The sequence below is a fragment of the Saccopteryx bilineata genome, chromosome 6, assembly GCF_036850765.1.
Source record: "Saccopteryx bilineata isolate mSacBil1 chromosome 6, mSacBil1_pri_phased_curated, whole genome shotgun sequence".
NCBI classification, from domain to species: domain Eukaryota; kingdom Metazoa; phylum Chordata; class Mammalia; order Chiroptera; family Emballonuridae; genus Saccopteryx; species Saccopteryx bilineata.
Genome location: NC_089495.1, coordinates 77,765,332 through 77,788,583, shown reverse-complemented (window position 1 = coordinate 77,788,583; position 23,252 = coordinate 77,765,332). Strand labels below are relative to the sequence as shown.

Here is a 23,252-nt window from a genome sequence, read left to right as displayed (position 1 = left end):
ATAGGGCCACGATAATCAAAACAGCATGGTATTGGCAAAAAAATAGACACTCAGACCAATGGAACAGAATAGAAAGCCCAGAAATAAAACCACATATATATGGTCAAATAATCTTTGATAAAGGGGCCAACAACACACAATGGAGAAAAGAAAGCCTCTTCAACAAATGGTGTTGGGAAAACTGGAAAGCCACATGCAAAAGAATGAAACTCGACTACAGCCTGTCCCCGTGTACTAAAATTAATTCAAAATGGATCAAAGACCTAAATATAAGACCTGAAACAATAAAGTACATAGAAGAAGACATAGGTACTAAAATCATGGACCTGGGTTTTAAAGAACATTTTATGAACTTGACTCCAATGGCAAGAGAAGTGAAGGCAAAGATAAATGAATGGGACTACATCAGAATTAAAAGTTTTTGCTCAGCAAGAGAAACTGATATCAAAAGAAACAGACAGCCAACTATATGGGAACTGATATTTTCAAACGACAGCTCAGATAAGGGCCTAATATCCAAAATTTACAAAGAACTCATAAAACTCAACAACAAACAAACAATCCAATAAAAAAATGGGAAGAGGACATGAACAGACACTTCTCCCAGGAAGAGATACAAATGGCCAACAGATATATGAAAAGATACTCAGCTTCATTAGTTATTAGAGAAATGCAAATCAAAACTACAATGAGATACCACCTCACTCCTGTTAGATTAGCTATTATCAACAAGACGGGTAATAGCAAATGTTGGAGAGGCTGTGGAGAAAAAGGAACCCTCATTCACTGTTGGTGGGACTGTAAAGTAGTACAACCATTATGGAGGAAAGTATGGTGGTTCCTCAAAAAACTGCAAATAGAACTACCTTATGACCCAGCAATCCCTCTACTGGGTATATACCCCAAAACCTCAGAAACATTGATACGTGAAGACACATGTAGCCCCATGTTCATTGCAGCACTGTTCACAGTGGCCAAGACATGGAAACAACCAAAAAGCCCTTCAATAGAAGACTGGATAAAGAAGATGTGGCACATATACACTATGGAATACTACTCAGCCATAAGAAATGATGACATCAGATCATTTACAGCAAAATGGTGGGATCTTGATAACATTATAAGGAGTGAAATAAGCAAATCAGAAAAAAACAAGAACTACATGATTCCATACATTGGTGGAATATAAAAATGAGACTAAGAGATATGGACAAGAGTGTGGTGGTTACCAAGGGTGGGGGGGGAGGGAGGACATGGGAGGGAGGGAGGGAGAGAGTTAGGGGGAGGGGGAGGGGCACAGAACTAAATAGAGGGTGACGGAGGACAATCTGACTTTGGGCGAGGGGTTTGCAACATAATTTGATGACAAAATAACCTAGACATGTTTTCTTTGAATATATGTACCCTGATTTATTAATGTCATCCCATTACCATTAATAAAAATTTATTAAAAAAAAATTATTCTATAAATAAAAAAAAAAAAAAAAAAAAAAAAATAGGATGAGTGGCCAGCTAAGTCTAGGTCCTCGCTTTGGTGGGGCCCTGAACAAACTTGCTTGGAGAGGCAGAGTGCTGCATGGCAGTTGCCAAGGGGTCTCAGTGGGCGACGTGGAGTCTATCCGCCAGCTACTTTGATCTGATTTGGCTACTGGTCACATCATAGAGTTACATTATCACACTTCAAACATAACTCACACATGGTCTTGACAAAGTTGACAGATGGAGTTATCAGAAAAGGGAGTAAACCCATTACACCTTGGTAATTGGGCCTTACATAGTGAGCTTTTACGTAAAATATAGTTAATCACATTAATTCACTCCTGGTATTGTCACACAGTTGAAACATATGGCGTTATCTCAAAAGAGCATAACTGGTTACACCTAACTCACTCTTAGTTTCCTTTTTACATTTTATATTAATTTGATTTTGTTTACTAAAACACCTGCAAAAGATCTCCCTCAAGTATGCTACTGAGTACTGGTCAGGAAATAAATAAGCCTGGAGAAAGAACCAACTGAAAGAAGCAGAGGTAACAATACATGAAGTGTATAGGGACCTGAGAATTGTGCCTGTTTCCTGCTAGCCAAATCCTTCTGTCTTCTGCACAGACTAAATATATGAGTTGAGTGGGAATGGGGTGGAAATCACCACCCCTGGAATATTCAAGTCCTTGGTGTTGGTAATAATATCTATGATCTCTCCAGGAATAGAGTATTGTTTTACTTTATTATTTTCCTAGATAAAGGCAATTCTAGTGCCTCCATTTGGCCTTCTCCACCATAATAGCCTTCATTTCATAGGTCAAGGAACCCATGTGGAGATTCTACCAGCTGCTAAGTATACCTGTTGAGAAAATAGCTATAGGATGGGTTCAGAGTCCCACTGGCTCATTATGGGATGGATCTGAGCTCAAACTTCATTGACTTTCTGACCTCTAAAGCCCCGTCTGTGATGGGGGGCTCCAATGATGTTTTGGATCTTTTGATATTAGTGTTGGTTCAGAGCCAGTGTCCAGTTGTTCCTGAAAGGCAAAGTTACCCTGGTAAAGGGCTGTTGATCCTCCTATCAGGGAAGGCTGGAGAAATATTAACATCATACATTTCTGGCAGTTTACCAGATTCCTTCCCCAGGGGTTCTGAGTCTATAAACTGGTCCAACTGTGGAAATTGATTGAGGGGCATAGCTCTCTGTTTTTATGATTCAGATTAAACTTTTGTTCACCTGACTTTTCTGCTTACACAGAGTGAGGAGAAATTTAGTAGGCTTTCTATCCATTTCACTTCTAGGAGCACCACGATCAAGTAACCAATGCCATATTCACAAGTCAGACAATAGTTGCTCTCACTCTGCACCCACTTCTTTTCTGGCAGATGAATGCTGCCACTTGGCCTTTCCCACCCTGAGATTCAATTATTCCCATTGCATTTAGGGTTTTCAATTCAGTGAGTATAGAAACTTCAGTTTCTGGCCTACAGAAAAGTGTGATTACAGAGTTCTTCAAGGATGGTAAAAGAATGTTTTCTAGACCCTTTCAGTATGGGAAAGAAGACCTTGCTTGACAAACCCACTCCAAGATTCTAGTTTCCCCAAGCCTTCGAATCCTTTCTTCAACATTCAATCAAAGCAAGTTTGGTATTTCTAATTTATATACTGTGGACCACCTTTTGGTCCATGTTTCAGCCAACCAACCAGTTACAACCTTGCTTAACCCTCCTAAGCTGTAACATTAAAAGCAGATTCTCAGCTTAGTGAGACCATATCAATAAATTTAGCCTGATCTAAATTTATGTTCCACCATTATCCTACATCTTCACTATCTAGTCCTACACATGTTCCTCAGCTTTCTGTGTGTATAAATGATAAAACTCAAGTAGTTCTTTTGGGGTATAGCGTACCTCTTCATGGGTCACACTTTGTACCTCACCTTCAGGGCCTGCTGGGACAAGAGTCTAGTCGTAAGTGTAGAAGCAAAAAGGAGTGGTAGGGATGGGTTCGGAGGGAAATCAAGACTGTCTTTTATGGCCCCTGCCTCATGAGACTCCATTACAGTTTTCTCAGGCAATGCAGGGTTAACCCCATTAGGGAGGGGCGAGGAGGCTGCTTTTCCTGGCAAAGAAAACTCATTAGAATTTGAGACATTAATGTCCTCAGCTTTATCAAAGTCTACCCACACATCCCCTTTCCAGCTTGCAAAATCTCATTCTTTCCTGATCTATGCCTTTACTTCAACAGAGACACCCTGTGAAGCTGGGAGTTCGACGTGCATTGTAACTAAGGTGACCAATCGTCCTCCTTTAGGGAGGACAGTCCTTCTTTTGTAAGTTCCGTCCTCCCTTGAAAAGTGTCCTCCTACATGTCCTCCTTTTTGATATTGGAAGACTAATATGTAAATGTCCGTATTCGATCAGTGTAGAGTTGATCCATTGCGTGTGCTGTGACATATTTGTATCTAAATGAGTATTTTTTTCTTATAATTATTATTAAAAATTAATAGGCATGTAAGCATAATTACAATATAAAATATTACAAATGTTTTTACTATGCATTTATCATATTATAGTGTATTATTGTTGCAATGAATAAAATGTTTCTTTTATTTACGATATTGTTTTCTCCCATTTATTTTTGTCCTCCTTTTCATTGTAAAAAAGTTGTTCATTTATTGTAATGGAACCAGTCACTAGATAAGATCCTGTGTTGGATTTTCAGCAATCTTCACCCTATGGCTACAGGAGATCAAGTTCCTTTAGGGCACACAGAGAAGCTTTGTAGTCATTTATGCAGAGCTGGGAACTTGAATCCCTGAGCTTAATCTGTTTCTTTCACTGCTTTATCCCGTATCATTAAGAGCAACCAGGCAATCTTTCTATATTATAACTTTTCCAAAAATGTTTGAAAGTATCATATACACCAGGGGTCCCCAAACTACGGCCCGCGGGCCGCATGCGGCCCCCTGAGGCCATTTATCCGGCCCCCACCGCACTTCGGAAGGGGCACCTCTTTCATTGGTGGTCAGTGAGAGGAGCATAGTTCCCATTGAAATACTGGTCAGTTTGTTGATTTAAATTTACTTGTTCTTTATTTTAAATATTGTATTTGTTTTTTTACTTTAAAATAAAATATGTGCAGTGTGCATAGGGATTTGTTCATAGTATTTTATAGTCCGGCCCTCCAGTGGTCTGAGGGACAGTGAACTGGCCCCCTGTGTAAAAAGTTTGAGGACCCTTGATATACACACTCACCCAGCTCCTTGCTTCTTATCCATGGTTGATTAGGAGTATCCAATGGGGATAGTTTGCATATCTCAATGGCCAACTCAGTCTATGGATTATCACTGTTCTCTTTAGAACTAAAAATAGAGTAATTTGCATCTTTCAATCTAATCAAATTAGAGAGTCAATTCCAGAAACTCCAGAAAAAAATTTAGAAAACTCCTCTGTAAAATTCAATTTCTCTAGAATTACTTGTGGTACCAAAATCTGTTTTAGTCTGGGTTCTCCAGAGAAACAGAACCAAAAGTATGCATGTTTATGTGTGTGTGTTTGTATATGAGAGAGATTTATTATAAGTAATTGGTGAGATGTCTCAACATCTGCAGCTGGCAAGCTGGAACCTTAGGAGAGCTGACGATATAACCTCAGTCTGTGTCTGACGGTTTGAGAATCAGGATAGCCAAAGATGTACGTTCCAGTCCCAGTTTGAGACTAAAGGCAGGAAAAGACTGACATCCCAGTTTGAAGACCATCAGATATAGAGGAATTCTTTCTCATCTGTGGGAGGGTCAGCCTTTTGTCCCATTCAGGCATTCCACTGGCTGGGTGAAAGCCACCTACATTCAGGAGAGCTATCTGCTTTACTCAAGTCTCCTGACTCAAAAGTTAATCTCACCCCAAAACACCCTCATCGACATACCCAAAATAATGTTTGACCAGATTTATATACAACTTGTAACCCAGGCAAGCTGACACATAAAAATTAATCATCATAAATGTTAACACTGCCACTGGACCAAGAGAGGGAAGCTGCTTGCTGAAGCTGGCAGAGCCTGTGAGAAGTCCTGAGTTCTCAGGATTCGGGTATATCCCTACCAGCCCTGGAATCTTCCACGGGACTCTTCCAAGAGGAAGCTAAACTTATAACTTGGGTAAGCCATTCTTATTTTGGTTTTTGTTACAGCCTTTTAATTAATATGACATTTATACTTTGCCTTTTTGGGTCTAGAATATATGGACTTTGTTGGAAGGAATTCAGAGTAAAGGAAAAATAATAAGTTCTCTTGGAAATGTTGTAGAATAATTTTCCTATACGTGTGACAGTATCAGGGTTAAAGATGTGGATTAGAGGGAAAAAGGATTTCTGGGGGGAAAAAAACCTGTTTTCTTTATGGCTTTTAACACAGCCTGTAAGGGGTGTTTTTCCAAATATATAATGGAATGTGATGTAGGGGAAAATTTGCATCTAATTCCTAGCCCTCTCCTTCTTAAACTGGTGAAAAGGCAGCTCTGGGGCTGAATATTATAGTCCTTCAGTCAACCCTGGCTCTGCTTTAGGGGGGAAGTATTCGTTCTGAGCTATCTTACCTAACAGAGTTGAGGTTTACATATGTGTTTACTTTTTATTAGGTGTAAAGCCAGTGGCCACGGCCACCGTCACAGCTGCCTGGCCCATGCAGGTTCGCATTGGATTCGGACAGACAGTAAAGAAACAATGGAGCCAAAAACTGGTGGGCCATCATCTTTAATTCTAGCTTGCACCCGGCGGGCAAGTAAAACACACACTGGGCTCCAAAACCCACTCATTCAGTGCTCACAAAGCTACTGACTTATCCGAGTTTCCTAGAATCAAAGGTTTCTAGCTCACCAGCCTTATTCACCTCTGTTCCCCATCTCCTTCCTTCTCCCTGCACCAACTCTGCACAAACTGGCTTCTCACTCAACACTCCACCATCTTGGCTGCTTCTCCTGGCCTCCTCCACATGGCCTTTCTCTGCTCTCCTTTCTAATGCTAATTTCAGGAACCAAGAGAGAGCAAGCTCCAGATCTGCCCCCATTTTATAGTGTAGAAATCAAAACCTTTAATCCAATATACAAACAAGGAAGTCTCTGATACAAAGTCATTTATCTGAGGCATGATGGGATTGTACCACCCCACATCAAAAATGGTGGGAAAGGCTTAGTCCTAAAACCAAGCCCCAGGCTATAAGGATCCTGCCTGCCTACAGCCCACCCCCAACACACATTAATACAATCACGCCCATCCCAAGCAATCACCTGGGCGACGGGCTTCCATGTGGGCAGCGCCATCTTTAACAAAGTGAGCATAATATATTTTATCTGCCCAACATTAGGCATGTACTATTCTGATTTGTTTAAGTTTTATTGGCACTTACAACCATGAGACTACCACTGATTAATGACAGCAGATCTTAGGTGATTCATTTAATTCATTAATCAAAATTATTATTTTAGCAATGATTTACATGAAAGAATCAGTAATTAACTTATATTTTCTTATTTAAAGGTACTTGCATTGCTTGGTAACAAACCACTGAAATATTTATGTTTATTAAAGTATAATTTACATAAAATAAAATACACACATCTAGAGCATTTCTGTGTCATGAGTTGTGACAATTGTATGAACCTGTGTAACCTCTGTGTATGTCATAAAGAATGAACTAGAAGGAAGCAAGACTGGAAACCTGTTAGAGACCATTGCATGAATCAGGAAGGTAGGACCTGTGAGAAGATAGGGTTTGAATTAAGAGATATTTCAGAAATCATCACATCAGGCTTTTGTAAAAAGGTGTCAGTGATGTGGAGGAAAAATAATTCTAAGATTTCTCCCAGATTTCTTGTTTAAGCAATTAGCCAATTGATAGTGTTATTTTCTGAGACTGTGAGTACTCAGGGGAAGGTTATATGTGAATGTGAGTAGGTATGTGTGCATAGTGGGCAGAAGCATAGATGGAAATGTTGATTTTTTAAAAAATACTTATTCATTTTAGAGAGAAGAGAAAGAGAGGGAGAAGAGCAGGAAGCAACTTTCATATGTACCTTGACCAGGAGAGCCTAGGCTTTCAAACCAGCAACCTCAGCATTCCAGGTTGACACTTTATCCACTGTGCCACCGCAGGTCAATCTGATTTCAGTTTTCAACATCTAGATTTTTTTTACTGTGCATGCAGGACATTCACATGGTGTCGTCCATAAGACACATTTGAAGCTCAAGAGAAAAAGAACTTGACTAAAGATAAAAATTTGCTCATCATCAGCAAGTAAATGGTTATTGAATGATGGTGGTGGGTGAAATTGCCCACAATGAAGTGTGTAACTCTTGGAGATAATTAGCATCTTGTTTACTAACATGGGTTCTGTGGTGAAATACTTCTATTAGATACTTTGAATAAAATTACTTTGTGGTCAAATAAGTTTAGAGAACACATCAAATAGTACCCTTATCTTGAAAATGTACAAGACACACCATTAGATTAAAGAATGGGAAGTCCAGCAGTATCAAAATATGTTTCAATTTTTGTACTTCTGTGTTTCACAAACACCCCCAATTGTCATACAGTAAGAGGAGGAAACCAAATCTTATCATCCTTTTCTGCCTTGTGATTTTACCTGGCTGATGACCCACACCCAAGCAATGTCGCCCTGGGCAACTGGAGTTCTGCTTCACTTTCCAGTAACAGTAGGATGTAACAAGGCTTTGTGTGTCAAGTTGCAATGTGATCAAGAATTTTTGTTTCTGCTTGCTGAATGCTTAACATCATATTTAAAAAATTCTAGGTTTCATGCCCTTTGTTAATTTTTTTAATTTAGTTAAAAATTGGACATTGGTAAAAAATAAATAAATAAAATAAAATATATTTTAAAAAAAGATCCTGGCCCACTGCCTCAATGGATAGAGCATTGGTCCAAAGTGAGGACATCTGGGGTTTGAACCCCAGTCAGGGCACACGTAAAAAGCTACCATCTGCTTCTCTTCCCCTCTCTCTTCCCCTTCTCTCTTTCTTCTCCTTTCATAGCCAGTGTGTTGATTGTTTTGAACATTGGCCACAAACACTGAGGATAGCTTGCTTGATTCAAGCATCAGTCCCATATGAGGGTTACCAGTGGATCCCAGTCTGGGCACATGTGGAAGTCTGTCTCAGTAGCTCCCCTCCTCTCGCTTAAAAAAAAATTGATATTGGTGTTATTTTTGAATACTAAGATCATTACAACTTTGCTTTTTTTTTTTTTAGTATTATAGCAAAAGACACTAAATCATTTCAAGACATTTTAAAATATAGTCAATATCTTTCTTTCCTTTTTAACTAATTTATTTATGTCTTTGAAAGGCTGTAGCAGCAAGTTGGTTGCTAAATTTTTTTTAATGGTAAAATAAACTCAGGCTGTGAGGATACGTAGTGCCTATTCAATCTAACAAGATTATTTTATAATCTAAACAGGAAAAAAGACATACAAGTATGGTATTTTAAAATCAAATTAACTGAAATGCTCTTACCTACTCCATGGGTTCATCAAGTGCCTCTATACCACTGACCTTCAAGGTCATCAGGGTCTCTCAGTGAAGCATTGGACCTGTATTCCAAAATGCCTTACCGACCCCTCTACCCAGATGTCTGCAGGCATTCAAGACCGACTTATCCACAATAGAACGTGTTATCTTATTCTCACTGAAAAGAGATGTGGGAAAGCTCCAAACATTTCTATCAACGTCACTTTTCTTCTTGGTTTCCTATCTTGCTTCATGGCATTCGTTGATTTACTCATTCAGCAAATACTTCCTGGGCACAGAGAGTCAGTCACTGTTTCACATCCTGGAGGAGAGCAATGGAAGAGACAGACTGGGCCGTTTCTCCAAAGAACTCATATTTGGACAGTATTTTTCTCTCAGTTCAGAAATTTAGCCATGCCTCATGTCACCTTGATGTTTTTCTCTCTTTTTCAAAACTAGTAGGTCACCAGTGTGGTTGGTCTGAAATGCTTTTGTCCTTCTGGACTCCACTCTGCCCTCCTGTGACATAATGTCTTAAATTAGATCAGCATCTTTAACCTGGGTTTTTGCAATACCCTTTATCTGGTTTCTCTGCCTCTATTCTCTCCATCTCCCCACCCTTCTGCTGGAGTTATCTTTCTAAAACTCAGATCTAATCAAGCACTTCTATTTTAAAAATCTTTTGTGACCATCTGCAGGTGACAGTAATCCTTGACCAGATCAGGAATCTTAATCTGATTTCATGTACTTTCTTAGACTCATCTCCCACCTCCTTCTACACTCCTTCCCCAGTCTCTCCCAGACACACAGGAGTTGGTTCCTCTCCGTTTCTACGTTATGCTCCCACTCTCCATGTCCTTGCTTGGAATCACCTTCATTGCCTCCATTCTTATTAAATGTACTCATTAAAGTCAGACTTATACAGATAGAAGGAATAACTTTTCCTTCTGTTATTATACCTATATTATAGCACTGACAATATTATGAAAATTAAGTGCCAATGCATACCTCTGCCCCACTAGAGACTGTAAGTTTCTCAAGCAGGGGTTGGCAAACTTTCTCTATAAAGGGCTTTGTGGGTCAAGTGGTCTCTGTGTCAACTACTCAACTTAGCCACATCAGTGTGAAAGCATCCACATATGAAATGTAAAAGAATGAATGTGGATATGCTCCTATAAAACTTTATTTATGGACATAAACTTGAATTACATATAAGTCCCACATGTCACAAAGTATTTTTCTTTTGACACCCCTCCAAAACATTAAAAAAAATGTAAAAATTATTCTTATCTCGTGGACCATACAAACACAGGCTTGGTCTGTGAGCTGTAGATTGCTACCCTGTTCTAAATGGTAGGGCAGTTTCATACTTATTTTCATATTCTGCTGGAAACTAACAAAATACCTAGCACTGAATGAATGTTTGCTAAAATGAATCATATGGAGACAAATGCTTTTCATTTCGTGTTATCTTCTACTATAAACTGCAGTGGTGTGATAGAGTAAAAAAGTTTTTAATTAACTGCAGATTAACTAGAAAACCATTTTTAAATTTCAACCCTTGTTTAAAATAATCTTTCTGAAGTATGCTATTCCAATTTTCTGCCCTAGTAAGTACAGTTTAGTGAATACATTTAATGATTATCTTACAGTGCCCCCAGGTCATGATTAAAGATAAGAATTCTCGTTGTACAGCCAAGTATGTGTAGGCATAGATGATAGAGCTAATTGAACCCTGAGTGCATATAGGGGGAGATTTACTCTAGAAATTGCCCTTTTGATGTAGAGGTTAAATCTCTGGTATATCCTTGTTTTCTACCTAAGCTTTTTTCTCTGTAAAGTGGAACAGAGGAACCAAAACCAAACCAAATCTAACTGAAAACTGATTACTGAGAAACGTTCTTATTAGTTGTGTTCTAGTTCTACTGTTCCCTATAGAGGAAGTTCTGAACATCAGTGTCCTTGATTTCTTCTGTCTTTCTTTTTACCCCCTCATTGTTAAAAGTACAATGTTGATTATGGAGGAAACATTAAAAACAAACAAATTTGTAACACTGACTGTTGGTCAAATAAGTTTTTAAATATGATATATGTTTGCTCTCTTAAAGTCTGCATTGGGCGTGAGGGACAGGCTGTAAGCAGGCAGGGTGGTGATAGCCTAAGGCTTAGTTTTAAGACTAAGCTTTTCTCCACACCAGGGGTCCCCTAACTACACCTGTGGGCCACATGCAGCCCCCTGAGGCCATTTATCCACCCCGCGCACTTCCAGAAGGGGCACCTCTTTCATTGGTGGTCAGTGAGATAAGCATAGTTCTCATTGAAATACTAGTCAGTTTGTTGATTTAAATTTACTTGTTCTTTATTTTAAATATTGTATTTGTTCCTGTTTTGTTTTTTTTACTTTAAAATAAGATATGTGCAGTGTGCTTAGGGATTGTTCATAGTTTTTTTATAGTACAGCCCTCCAACGGTCTGAGGGACAGTGAACTGGCCCCCTGTGTAAAAAGTTTGGGGACCCCTGCTTCACACCCTTGACTGATTGCATGATGTGGGGTGGTGCACTCTCATAAGTTCACTCCCGTTATGCCTCAGATAAGTGACTTTGTATCACAGACTTTCTTGTTTGTATATTGGATTAAAGGTTTTGATTTCTGCACTATAAACTGGGGCAGACCAGGAGCTTGCTCTCTTGGTTCCTGAGATTAGCATTAAAGGAGAGAGCAGAGAAAGGACAGCAGATAAAGGCCATGAGGAGGAGAGGAAAAGCAGCCAGGATGGCAGAATGCTAAAGGAGAAGCCAATTTGTGCAGAGTTTGTGCAGAGAGAAGGAGATGGAGAACAGAGGTGAATAAGTTTGGTGAGCTAGAAACTTTGATTCTAGGAAACTCGGATAAGTCAGTGGCTTTGGGAGCCCTGAATGGAAAGGGAAGTGTTTTCCCACTGTGTGTGTTTCTTACCTGCTGGGTGCAAGCTAGGATTAAAGCTAATGGCCCACCAGTTCTTGGCTCCATTGTTTCATTACCATCTGTCCGAATCTAATGAGAACCTGCATGGGCCAGGCGGCTGTGGTGATGGCCAAGGCTACTGGCTTTACATTTACCTAGGGGGGGGAAATCACAGGTACATATTGCATAAATGCCTAGTTTTAATTATGTAAATACATTTGAAGTTTTCCTATAATAGAAACTTAGGATAGTAGAGTACTAGAATATTCTAGGAGTCCCTTCAGATGGCAAAAGCAGAGCCTCATGACTTTTTCTACCCAAAGTTCACCTGAACACTGTTTTCTCTTCTACTCATGATAGATTTTCTTTTACCTTATTTGTTTAGCATGGTGCAGTGGAGAAGAACACTTCTTAGAACCAGAAGAACTTGAGTCCCTATATTTTTTAAAATAAATTCTTACATATATGCTAATATTAATACTTACTTAATACTTAAAAATTACAATTATATTTAGTACTATAACACTGGAAAGTGCCTTGGTAGGCATGTGCTCCCTCTACCTGCCCACTTAACCATCAAATATACAACAATAACATAATACTGAGTTATATTTCTCATCACTTTATTGTCTATTAAGAAAGGACCTGAAGAGATGGTCTTGCTAAGAAATTCTAATAGAAGAGACACCATATTTATTTTTACAAATATAACCATTGAGATAAAAAAGGATTAATTAATCTGTCCAAGGTAAATTGTGTCCTTCTATTCCAGATGTCAATAGGTAAGCACCACCCTTGATGGAGTTGTCATTGGAAGAGATTAACATGGCCCACAAACCCTGAAGGGGTAAATGCCAGGAGGGCAAGTTCCAGGCAAGAGTCAGCCTGAGCTCTGTTGCAACTTTTCTCCACTCAGGACACAGAGTGTAAATATCAACACCGAGATGCTCACTCAGGTTGGATGTATTGAGAGGCATTAGGGAGAGCTCTCTGCAAAATCTACTTTTATCATAAATGCCATTGTGTTTGGAATTGCTTAAGAATTCACTTTTTGGGTTAAGCAGTGACCTTAATTTTTTTCTTCTTTTCTCTATTCATTCAAGAATCATTTATGGATAATTAATAACATACTAATGGTGCATTAGGTAGTAGAATAAAGAAAACTGTCTCAGCCATTAAGATGTCCATAGTCTGCTGAAAGAGACAGAAAAAACCATAATGACTACAATAGCGAGCGTTTTCCAAGTGTGCAAAAATAATTTACAGATATTGTCTCACCTAATTCTCACATAAAACATAAATTAGAAGCTATTTTAAACATCATTTTGCATATAAAAACCGAATCTCAAAGGGGTAGACCTGGCTTAGATTAAGGTCATGAGAGTAAAGATGGAGAGGAGAGAATAAAAAATTAATCAAGAGGGTTTCCTGATATTTTACTAGTTGTTATTTCTTTTTCTTTTTTTTTTTTCCTGTATTTTTCTGAAGCCGGAAACGGGGAGAGACAGTCAGCCTCCCGCATGCGCCCGACCGGGATCCACCCGGCACGCCCACCAGAGGCGAGGCTCTGCTCACCAGGGGGCGTCGCTCTGTCGCGACCAGAGCCACTCTAGTGCCTGGGGCAGAGGCCAAGGAGCCATCCCCAGCACCCGGGCCATCTTTTGCTCCAATGGAGCCCCGGCTGCAGGAGGGGAAGAGAGAGACAGAGAGGAAGGAGAGGGGCGCCTCTCCTGTGTGCCCTGGCCGGAAATCGAACCCGGGACTTCCGCACGCCAGGCTGACGCTCTACCTCTGAGCCAACCGGCCAGGGCCTAGTTGCTATTTCTTAATATCTTTTGCAAGTTTTTCCTTTTCTCACCAAGTTTCTAATGTTGGAATGTCCCAGGACTCTCTCCTTATTCTTCACTTTCCTATTTTACTTTCTCCTTTGTTCAACTAATTTAAACTTACAGCTACTATAAAAACCATCCATAGGCTGATAATTTCTCAGTTTGTTTCTTTAGCCTAACCTCTTTCTCAAACTCCAAACTTCTATATCCAATTGCCTATTTGAAACCTCCACTTGGATTTATAATAGACACCTCTAACTTCACATGTTCAAAGCTGAACACTCATCTTCTCCTAAACTGGCTTTATCTATCCCTATTAATAACCCCATTTTTTTGTAGTCGATCATAACAAAAGTCTTGAAGTTCTTGACTTCTCTCATTCTCTTATTCACCACATTTCAATCCGTCAAGAAATCTTATTGTAGATTAACACCACCAATTAATAACACATATCTGTCTCATATAAACTCTGATGTGATGCACGGCAACCAACATATATAATTTCTGTTATAGTCTTGACAAAATGAAATCCCATAATGATAAAATATCAGACCTAAATGTTGGTATATTCTACAAAATCATTATTCATCAATAGTGCCATTGTCATGAAACAAGGAAAAAACAGGAACTGTGTGTCACAGATTGGAGGAAACTAAGGAGACACACAACTAAATCCAGTGGGATCCTGGAGTAGATCCTACAACAGCAACAACAAAAGTGAACATTGGAAAAAAACGGAGACAGTCAAGTAAAGTTTGTAATTTAGTTAATGGTATTGTATCAATGTTAATTTTCTGGGTTTAAGCATTACACCAGGCATCCCCAAACTACGGCCCGCAGGCCTCATGCGGCCCCCTGAGGCCATTTATCTGGCCTCCACCGCACTTCCAGAAGGAGCACCTCTTTCATTGGTGGTCAGTGAGAGGAGCATTGTATGTGGTGGCCCTCCAACCTCTGAGGGACAATGAGTTAGCCCCCTGTGTAAAAAGTTTGGGGACCCCTGCATTACACAATAGTTTCTATAAATTATTAACATTTGTGGAAGCTGAGTGCAGGGTATATGAGAACTATACATTTTTGCCACATTTTTGTAAGTCTAAAATTATTATTTTTTAAAATCTTTTTTAGAAGATTTTATTTATTCATTTTAGAGAGGAGAGAGAGAAAGAGAGAGAAGGGGGAAGAGCAGGGAGCATCAACTTCCATATATGCCTTGACCAGGGAAGCCCCAAGTTTTAAACTAGTGACCTCAGCATTCTAGGTCAACTCTTTATCCACTGTACCACCAGCAGCCAAGCTAAAATTATTTCAAAAGAAAAAGAAGAATAAGACAAAAAGAAAAATGAAATATTGTTGGACTTCCTTTCAAAATTTATGTAGAATTTGGTCACTTCTTATAACCTTTACTGAAACCACTTTGATTTAAGATATTACCTATCACTTAGATTATTGTAATAACCTCCAAATTGGTTATTTTTGTTCATTTGTGAGATTTTGTTTGTTTTTTACTTATATTCTTGCTCTCTCAAAGTCAGTTTTCAATGTAGTAACCAGGCTAATTTTTTTATAAGTAAAAAATAAAACCCTGTAAGTCTTCTGCATTAGATTTAAGCTAAAAGCCTAACAGATTTCTTACACTGCTACAGAAGACCACCCACCATCTGGCCGGTTCCCCGCTGGTGTCTCTGGCACTATTCTACCGTCTTTCACTAGCTGCAGCCACACTGGCCTCTTTGCTCTTCCCTGAACAGAGCAGGACTATTCCCGTTACAGAGCCTGTGCACTGGCTGTTCCCTCTAACAGGAGCATTCTGCCCCAGGTAACAATAGTGGCCTGCACGTCTCAAGGAGGCTCACTTGCCCTCTTCATTAAAAATTTCACCCACCTTCGCCCACTGCTCATCTGTACTTTCATTCCCAATCCTCTGAGCTCTGCTCTACTTAACAATTTTCTTCCCATTGCACTTCTCATCCTCTAAGACACCGTTTAGCATCTATCATCACCATCATTATCATCATCACCATTCTATAATAGTCTGATCTCTCAAAACTTGCATGTAAAACTTCAGGAGGGCAGGGATCTTCCCCATTTTGCTTGTTGATAAATCTTAAGAGCCGGTAAAAACTCCTGGCATAGAGTGGGCACTCTATAAATATTTGTTGATGAAATTGAATTAAAAGTAGGATAGAAATTGGAAATAACCGCTGTGGTGAAGGAAAGAATAGAGTGTAGTGCAACTCTCTCCGGTTGCTGATGTGATTATGGGAAAGTAGACTGCTTCTCCAGTCAATACAGAAGATAAGTTTCTAAGGGAAACTACTGGGTATTCCTGTGAAAATGTCCAACAAACTATTTAATCTGTAGCTTTGCAACACAGGGTAAAGATCTGGGAAGGGGAGAGAAATTTGGAAGTTCCTCCTGTAAGTGTAGGCATGAAAAGAAGAAAGGTCTCTTGTTGTTTAGAATACACATGTTTATCACATCCCCAGCTGAGCAGGATTCCTGAGCAGATCTGGAAGGCTCCGGCAGGTAGGGATGGGGAAGAACTCACAAATGCACACGACTGGCTGCTGGAGACATAGTTTACTGACTCCACAATCTGGCATAAGGCTAAGGCTTTTATGATCGAGGGAGGGAGAAGATGAGAGAATGCAGACAGACAGTTCCTTGTCATTGAAAGTAAAGCAGAACCAAAGGACGATGAGGCAGGTTTTTCGATCCTCTACCCAAAATGAATCAAATCAGTCTTAACATATATGCAGTTTTTCTGTTGTAACTGAGTCAAGACTGGGGGAGGGCAGGGACAGTAATGGGTGTGGAGGGAAGATCACGGCTTAGCTCTTAGTTTTCTAAACTCTAACGGTGGAAGAAACACTCAGGAGTGCTTCTCTCAGTCCCTTAGATGATCACCCTGTCCTTCCCTCAGAGCATTACTTTGTCATTAAAGCTTTCCCTTGGCAAGAATCCGATCCATCAAGGAAGGTAGAACTCTGTGTTTGCATGCTTCAAGGCAGAGTGCAAGTCTACTTTGGCAAGCTTTACAAGGAAAGAGAGAAAAGAAAATAAGAGCCATAAATCATCTGGAGGCCAGCATACAGGATTAAAGATACTCAATCCACTTCAGAAAGAACTTCTGCTAGAGTGTGTTTACCTAGTGACCCTTTATTCTCCTATCAGCCTTTGGATCACTTGGTTTGGGCTAAGGCAGTGACATCTCATGTTCGAGGCTGCCGAGGGGAAGGAACAGAAGTCACAAAGAATGGCATGAGTTACCCTTCGGAAGGTCCTCAGCGACCCTTTGGAAGGTTCTTGTTCTGAGGCTGTCTTCACTCTGAGAATTTCACACTCGTGTTTCTGTGTTTACGCTCGTGTTTATGCTCGTGTTCTGAAGTACATCTTCAGAAATAGTAAACGTTTGTAACCCAACCCCTGTTGGCCTGTGGTAGACAGAGAAGAGCGGCATGATTTCTGTCTTCTCACTACTCTGCTTCCCTTCACGTGGCTAATTGACACTGTGCGTTCATAAAATCTTGGGAAGAATCATATTTTAAGGGAACATATGCTCCACGAAATTGGGCAATTTTTAAAAAAACTTAGGCTTTTAGATTTGTGCTTTGTACATCTGAACTTTAATAAACCTTTCTTCCTTTTTAGATAGACTAAGAACACTTCATCGTGAGTCACCTAGGTAATTATTACCTGTTGATTTTGTAATAAAATGCTACTGATCAAATCTGTGTCACTTTTTTCATTATGAGAAAAAAAAATGCCATTTATATGTGCCTGATTACCCCTAAAGACCAAAGAGAAGAGAATTTGCTATAACTTGTTTTTAAATGTAATGATACTCTATGTTAAGAAATGCTGTGAGGAAATGTCAGGCAGTCCAGTGAGCTTTACTTCTCGGATACGGAGGGCTGTCCTACCTTAACTCTGGTCATCAGTATCCACTTAGAAATGATATAATTTGAAAAAGGAATCAGCACTTTGGAGCCTTCCCTAACCCTTTATGTCACAGCTTGAATTCAGGTAAAAGCAATTCTGAAAGGACTGCTTGTCAGTTTACTGTTTTCAAGTAGAACGAATTTACCTGGAGAGAAGAGAGACAGAAACTAACATTTGGCTATTTCCTGCTATAGTGTGTTTCCTGTGTAACGACGCATGTACCCAAGAACTTAGTACACTGAATAAATATTTGTTGAATGAATAAATAAGTAATTAGCCAATGGCAAAGTGTTCTCTTTGATTCCAGGGATGGGGGGGGGGGAGCCTTTCAAACACATTCACCTAATGTTCCCTGAAACTGAGATAATATTAATAGAGGAAGTACTTATGGACCTTCCACTGATGACTGCTCTGCCTCAGAAGTAGGGCTAGAAAAGTGCTCTCACATTTTCCAGCATGCTGTGGAGAATTAATAGTCGTCTGGCTGGTCAAGGATTGTGACTGTCTAATCTTTCTGGGACACTCAACTTCCCATGCTGGTCCATTAGAGACTCTTCACAGTGGAAGAATCTCTAGTTTCTTCTCTCCCTCCAAATTTTCACTAATCAGCTGAAAAGCTGACATCAGAGCTGTGCTTTAGAGCATTTGGCTTAGTTGTGAAATAAATGTAGTGATAACCATTTTATATCCATTCTTTTCCCCCAGCTAATATGATGAGAACAGCCTGGGTCAGAATCATTAAGTAACCAAATAGTCTTCACGTCACAGGAGTAGAACAAGAAGTTAGCCTTGGTTTCAGAAACAGATGCGATGGATGACGTTTACTGTGGATCCATTGAGTAAGCAGTAGAGTCATGTTTCTAAGGTGTATTCGGTTACTTCAGGTCAAAGAGATTTACATGACAAATTTTTGCACCTGGAAATATAAATTGCATGCTTAATAATTGCATGTGCGGCAAAGAAAGTTTTATCGAGGCCTGGGGGAAGATTGGACTTATAGGTCATACCTGCTAACAATGGTGGGGAGCAAGCTCAGAGGCTCATTGAAAGGGACCCCAGTCTGAGTTGAGAGCGGTGGGCGCCCAGTCAGAGCAGTACTCTGTGTCTTTTTATGGTGCTGCCAGGAGTTAGAGCTGGGAAATGCCCTGAGCTAAAAGGCTGGGCAGCAGCAGAGCTGTAGTGCTCTCCTCTTTTCTTGTGAAGAAGATTAAGCCTGAGAAATCTAAGAACAGTTTGAATAGTTACACTCTGAAAATCTGGCAAGATGCGAGGTGAGTGATTAAGGTGGTTTCGGTCTAAACCGTGGTGAGTGCTCAGCACTCTTTCTGGCACAGCCCGTTTGGCAGAATGGCTACGCCCTTCCCAGGAGCAGCTTGGGGCTGAAAGATTAAGGGCATTGCAGGTCAAAGGTTAACTGTGCTCTGTATTTATTTGGGAAAGTATACAAAGGCCCTTATTAACCTTGGCTTTTGAAGATGGAGCTGTCAGTCTCTCACTTTCATGATCACATTTTCATCTAAAAATGTTTATAAGCAGTCCAATATCAAAACAGAATCTACATCCCTCAGGTAGGAACATGTTACACTGCCCGGTCCCGGCAATGCTCTTGCGCTGGTGGCTTCGCCGCTTAGATACCTGTCATGTGAGCTCGTCTTTGCTCCTATAAATTTACTTACTATTTCAGGAGAGAAGGTAATTTATTTAAAAAAAAAAAAAACCAAAGTGGAGGGAATGTTCTCTATTATTATTATTTTTTTAATCCTCGTTAGGAGTTAAGCTTTCAGTTGCCTAATCTTCTAGGGGGATACTTACTACCTGGAAAAAAAAAAAGCTAGATGTTTTTGAATCTTAGGGGGTTTTAGCAACAAACCATTATTGTTTGCAGACTGATTCTTCTGTGCGAAGGCAGGCTGCCTTAATGACAGCTTATGCAATAACAATCCATGATATAGTACTACCTGGATGTAGCAACAACCGTGCTCTAAGCCAAGAAGAAGGAGGAAAAAAAAGTTAGTATCTTGTGCGTGAGAAGCTTGTAGATACCCTGAGGTGACTTCGTATAATTCTAAAATAGCAGGTAGCTTCTTGCATAGCTAATCAAGGCATCAGCGCCTGGAGCAAGTGGAGGTGGCTGACAGTGTACTTTGGTTTCAGATGCATTCAGCTTTTTTTGAGTGATAGCTTAATTCATATTCTAGTTTTTATACTGAAAGTGTTCTGATTTGGCAAATTTCCTCCCCCATAACCTGACAGCTCCGTGCTTTGATAAAGCTGCTGATCTTAATGTCTTACTTGTATTTGTTCATTATATGTGGTGAGAAAGTACAGCTGAATAAAGAGAACAGTTGTTTTCCTTTTTCTAAGCCTTTGAGTTCTACTCCCACCCTCCACTTCCATTCACGGCTTAGCAAAGGCCATAGGTGGCTCACCTGAAAAACATGAAATACACGCTGGAGATAAGTGGAAAGAGCTTACGGAGAACGGCGTCATCCTGACTTCGTCAGGTGGGTGGGCCATTTCTGGAGAGAGCAGCCCCTGGGTCAGAGTGAAGCTCTCGAGTGAGATCCTTAGGTAGTTCCAACTGCCAGTGTCTTCAGGCTTTTCTCAAAGAAAGTCTAATGGCGAATCATCAGCGAATGGCTTTGTTTTGTCATTATGTCTATCCAAGATCTGGGCTATCTTTTTCGTTCTATCATCCCTCTGGTTAGTACACAGAGGAAACAGTTTCCCTAAGCCAGTGGTCCCCAACCTTTTTTGGGCCACGGACCGATTTAATGTCAGAAATTTTTTTCACGAACCGACCTTTAGGGTGGGATGGATAAATGTATCGTGTGACCGAGACAGGCATCAAGAGTGAGTCTTAGACAGATGTAACAGAGGGAATCTGGTCATTTTTAAAAAACAAAACATCGTTCAAACTTAAATATAAATAAAACGAAAATAATGTTAGTTATTTATTCTTTCTCTGCGGACCGGTACCAAATGGCCCATGGACCAGTACTGGTCCGCGGCCCGGGGTTTGGGGAGGTTGGGGACCACTGCCCTAAGGGACTGTCCACCACTCGCTTGGCAACCAGTGTCCTGCAGCAGACATGCCTTACAAAATGAAGCGCTCAGCATCACTTTTATTGCTTCGGTGCTCAGGAAGCTACAAGTGGAAACTCCACATGCAAAGAGCCCATAATTTTACTCTAATAGATATTTAGCAGCTTAAATGAAATAACAAGGAATACACTTACTCAGGCGCCATGCAGGAGGATTTGATGGGTGTTTTACATTCCACTGTTTGAAAGGAAAAATATAATTTTTTATACTTTCCCAAGATATATGAATATTTTGGTATGCAAAGTGATAATTCATAGCATACCTTTAAAGTTGAACCAAGTTCTGTTTATCAGTATAATGCACGCCTGTCAATCAAGTGGAATTTTTCTTCCCAATCAGTTGACCAGAGCTTGCCCAGGCGACCACTTGCTTTCTTGCCTTGTTGTCCACATGCTGGTTGATTTTCTTGTGCACAATATCAGCAGCTATGAATGCCCAAACTTGCCAGGATGTCTGCTTCCCTTTGATTCTGGCCCCAGCTCTCTCAGGGATAGTAGGTGGTCCCTGTAGTTTTCCTTTCAAGCCACCTGGAACTCCATGGATCCGAGCAGAGTTTATTATTGCCCCCCCCCCCCCCCCGCTTCTAGTCTCGTGCTCCTTCCAATCACCGTCCTGAGTGCCCTTTGATCCCTCACTGACAACTGCATTCAGTGCCCACCCTCCAGAGTGCTTGCTCCCACGAGCCCTCCATGTCGCCAGGCTGGACTACTACCATGCTGACAGGATGATAGTGCACTGGTTACCGGGCAAAGCACTCAGGCTCTACAGTTAGAACATACTGGGGTCTAATCCTGCTTTTGCATTGTGTATGACTTCTGTCATTACCCATCTGGAATAGAGAAATCATAATAAGACTTGCTTCCTAAATAGGAGCATGCCAATGAAGTTCTTAGCACACGGCTTGGGTCGTTGGTGCTCAGTTAAGTGTTAGTATGGATGTCCACTGTTCTTCCCTCTTCTCTACCTCACCGTCTCACCATCTCACCATTAGCAGAGCTGTCTTCCTTCTACCTGGAATCAATCAAGTTACCACACTCCTCAGAAACCCTTGGTCTTTGCTAGTCCAAAGGTTTGGGTTTGCATGCCCTCAAAGCCATTCCTACTATACCTACTGTGTTTCCCCAGTTATAAGACACCCCCATGTCTAAGACGCACCTTAATTTTTGGGCCTGAAATTTGAAAAAGTGTATTATATAAAGTTATTGAACTCAAGTTTCATTCAGCATAAAATTCATACTCCTCAAGAGGGAAATTCAAGTTAAAAAACTACAACTACTGGAATAAGATGCATCCAGTTTTTAGACCCCAAATTTTCCAAAAAAATGTGCATCTTCTACATGGGGAAATACAGTATGTCTGCCCAGATCTCCTCTCGGTGCCCTTCACCCCAGCCCTGCCCATTTCTCTTATCTTGTTGTGCCTTCACTCATGCTCCACCTGGAATGGTACTTTCTTTCTCTGCCACTTGTTAAAATTTGACTCATCCTTCAAGGCTCTGAAAGCCTTTTTATCTAAACATGTTTTGAAGTCTTCCCTAGCCATCTAGTTAGAATTGATTACTCTTTTGGCCACAGTCTCACAGCACTTGTTTGTATCTCTGGCTAGAGTTGGCCAAATGAGTTTTGTAATAGAGTTATTTGCACATATCTGTCTCCTTTAGGGGATTCTAAACAACTTCAGGGCAGGAGTTGTGGCTTTTGAAAATCTCAGTATCTACATAGTAGATCTAAATAGCTTTGCTCATTATATGTGGTCAAATTGAATTAAAATTATGTACTTACTGGGACGGCTTCTAAATAAGTGTAAGTAGGTAGGAGCTGCTGGTCTGGGCACACTGATTATAAAGCTTAGTAGGCAGGTGTGGCTATGGTGACGTAACATTACAGTAAAGTGAGAGGCACAGGGCTTTTCGGTCTCTTTGATAGTCAGCAGCAAGGGGAATGAATCCTCACTGATCTCAGACCCTTGATGAGATTGCAAATGAGAGGGGAGCTGGTGAACAGCCGTCATTTTTCCATTGGGCTCACAATGGAGAGGTTAGGGGCCAGACATTTCCTCCTCTGCTAAGAAAGAGGAGAGAGGGAGCACTCCATCTGGTTGGAGTATATGGTGGTTCTTGGCACTCCGTGGTGAGATCTGGGCAGGGAGAGATGAGATTCATCCTTAGATTACAAGAAGTTGACATTTCATAGAAAGCCTGATTCCAGCCTAGAGGACACTCTTTGTCATTAGATAAAAAAGTTCACTAGGTGTGCACATGGGAAAGGTGCCCAGAGTGTCTGTGTCTAGGATACCACTTGTCCATGGAAACCTCTTCTCTCCTCCCCTGATAACAGAGCTGCCTCTGGAATGTGGCTGCCCAGCTCAGCACTGCAGTTCTCAGCTTCCTCTGCTGCTAGGTTTCAGGCAAAGAAACGTGCT

The 23,252-nt window shown here is 40.5% G+C and overlaps 1 long non-coding RNA gene across 2 annotated transcripts; it reads right to left on the bottom strand.

Moving 5' to 3' along the window:
• Nucleotides 1-18,543: 18,543 nt before the first annotated feature.
• LOC136308336 (uncharacterized) lies at nucleotides 18,544-22,632 on the bottom strand. 2 transcript variants are annotated; one of them, XR_010726088.1, is made up of 6 exons: nucleotides 22,613-22,632; nucleotides 21,094-21,236; nucleotides 20,966-21,008; nucleotides 20,156-20,341; nucleotides 18,734-18,948; nucleotides 18,544-18,642 (listed from the first exon to the last, which is right to left on the bottom strand). It is a non-coding gene; the product is annotated as an uncharacterized lncRNA (long non-coding RNA). The 2 variants fall into 2 exon arrangements; XR_010726087.1 differs by lacking the exon at nucleotides 22,613-22,632 and having other exon boundaries at nucleotides 21,094-21,358.
• Nucleotides 22,633-23,252: the final 620 nt, after the last annotated feature.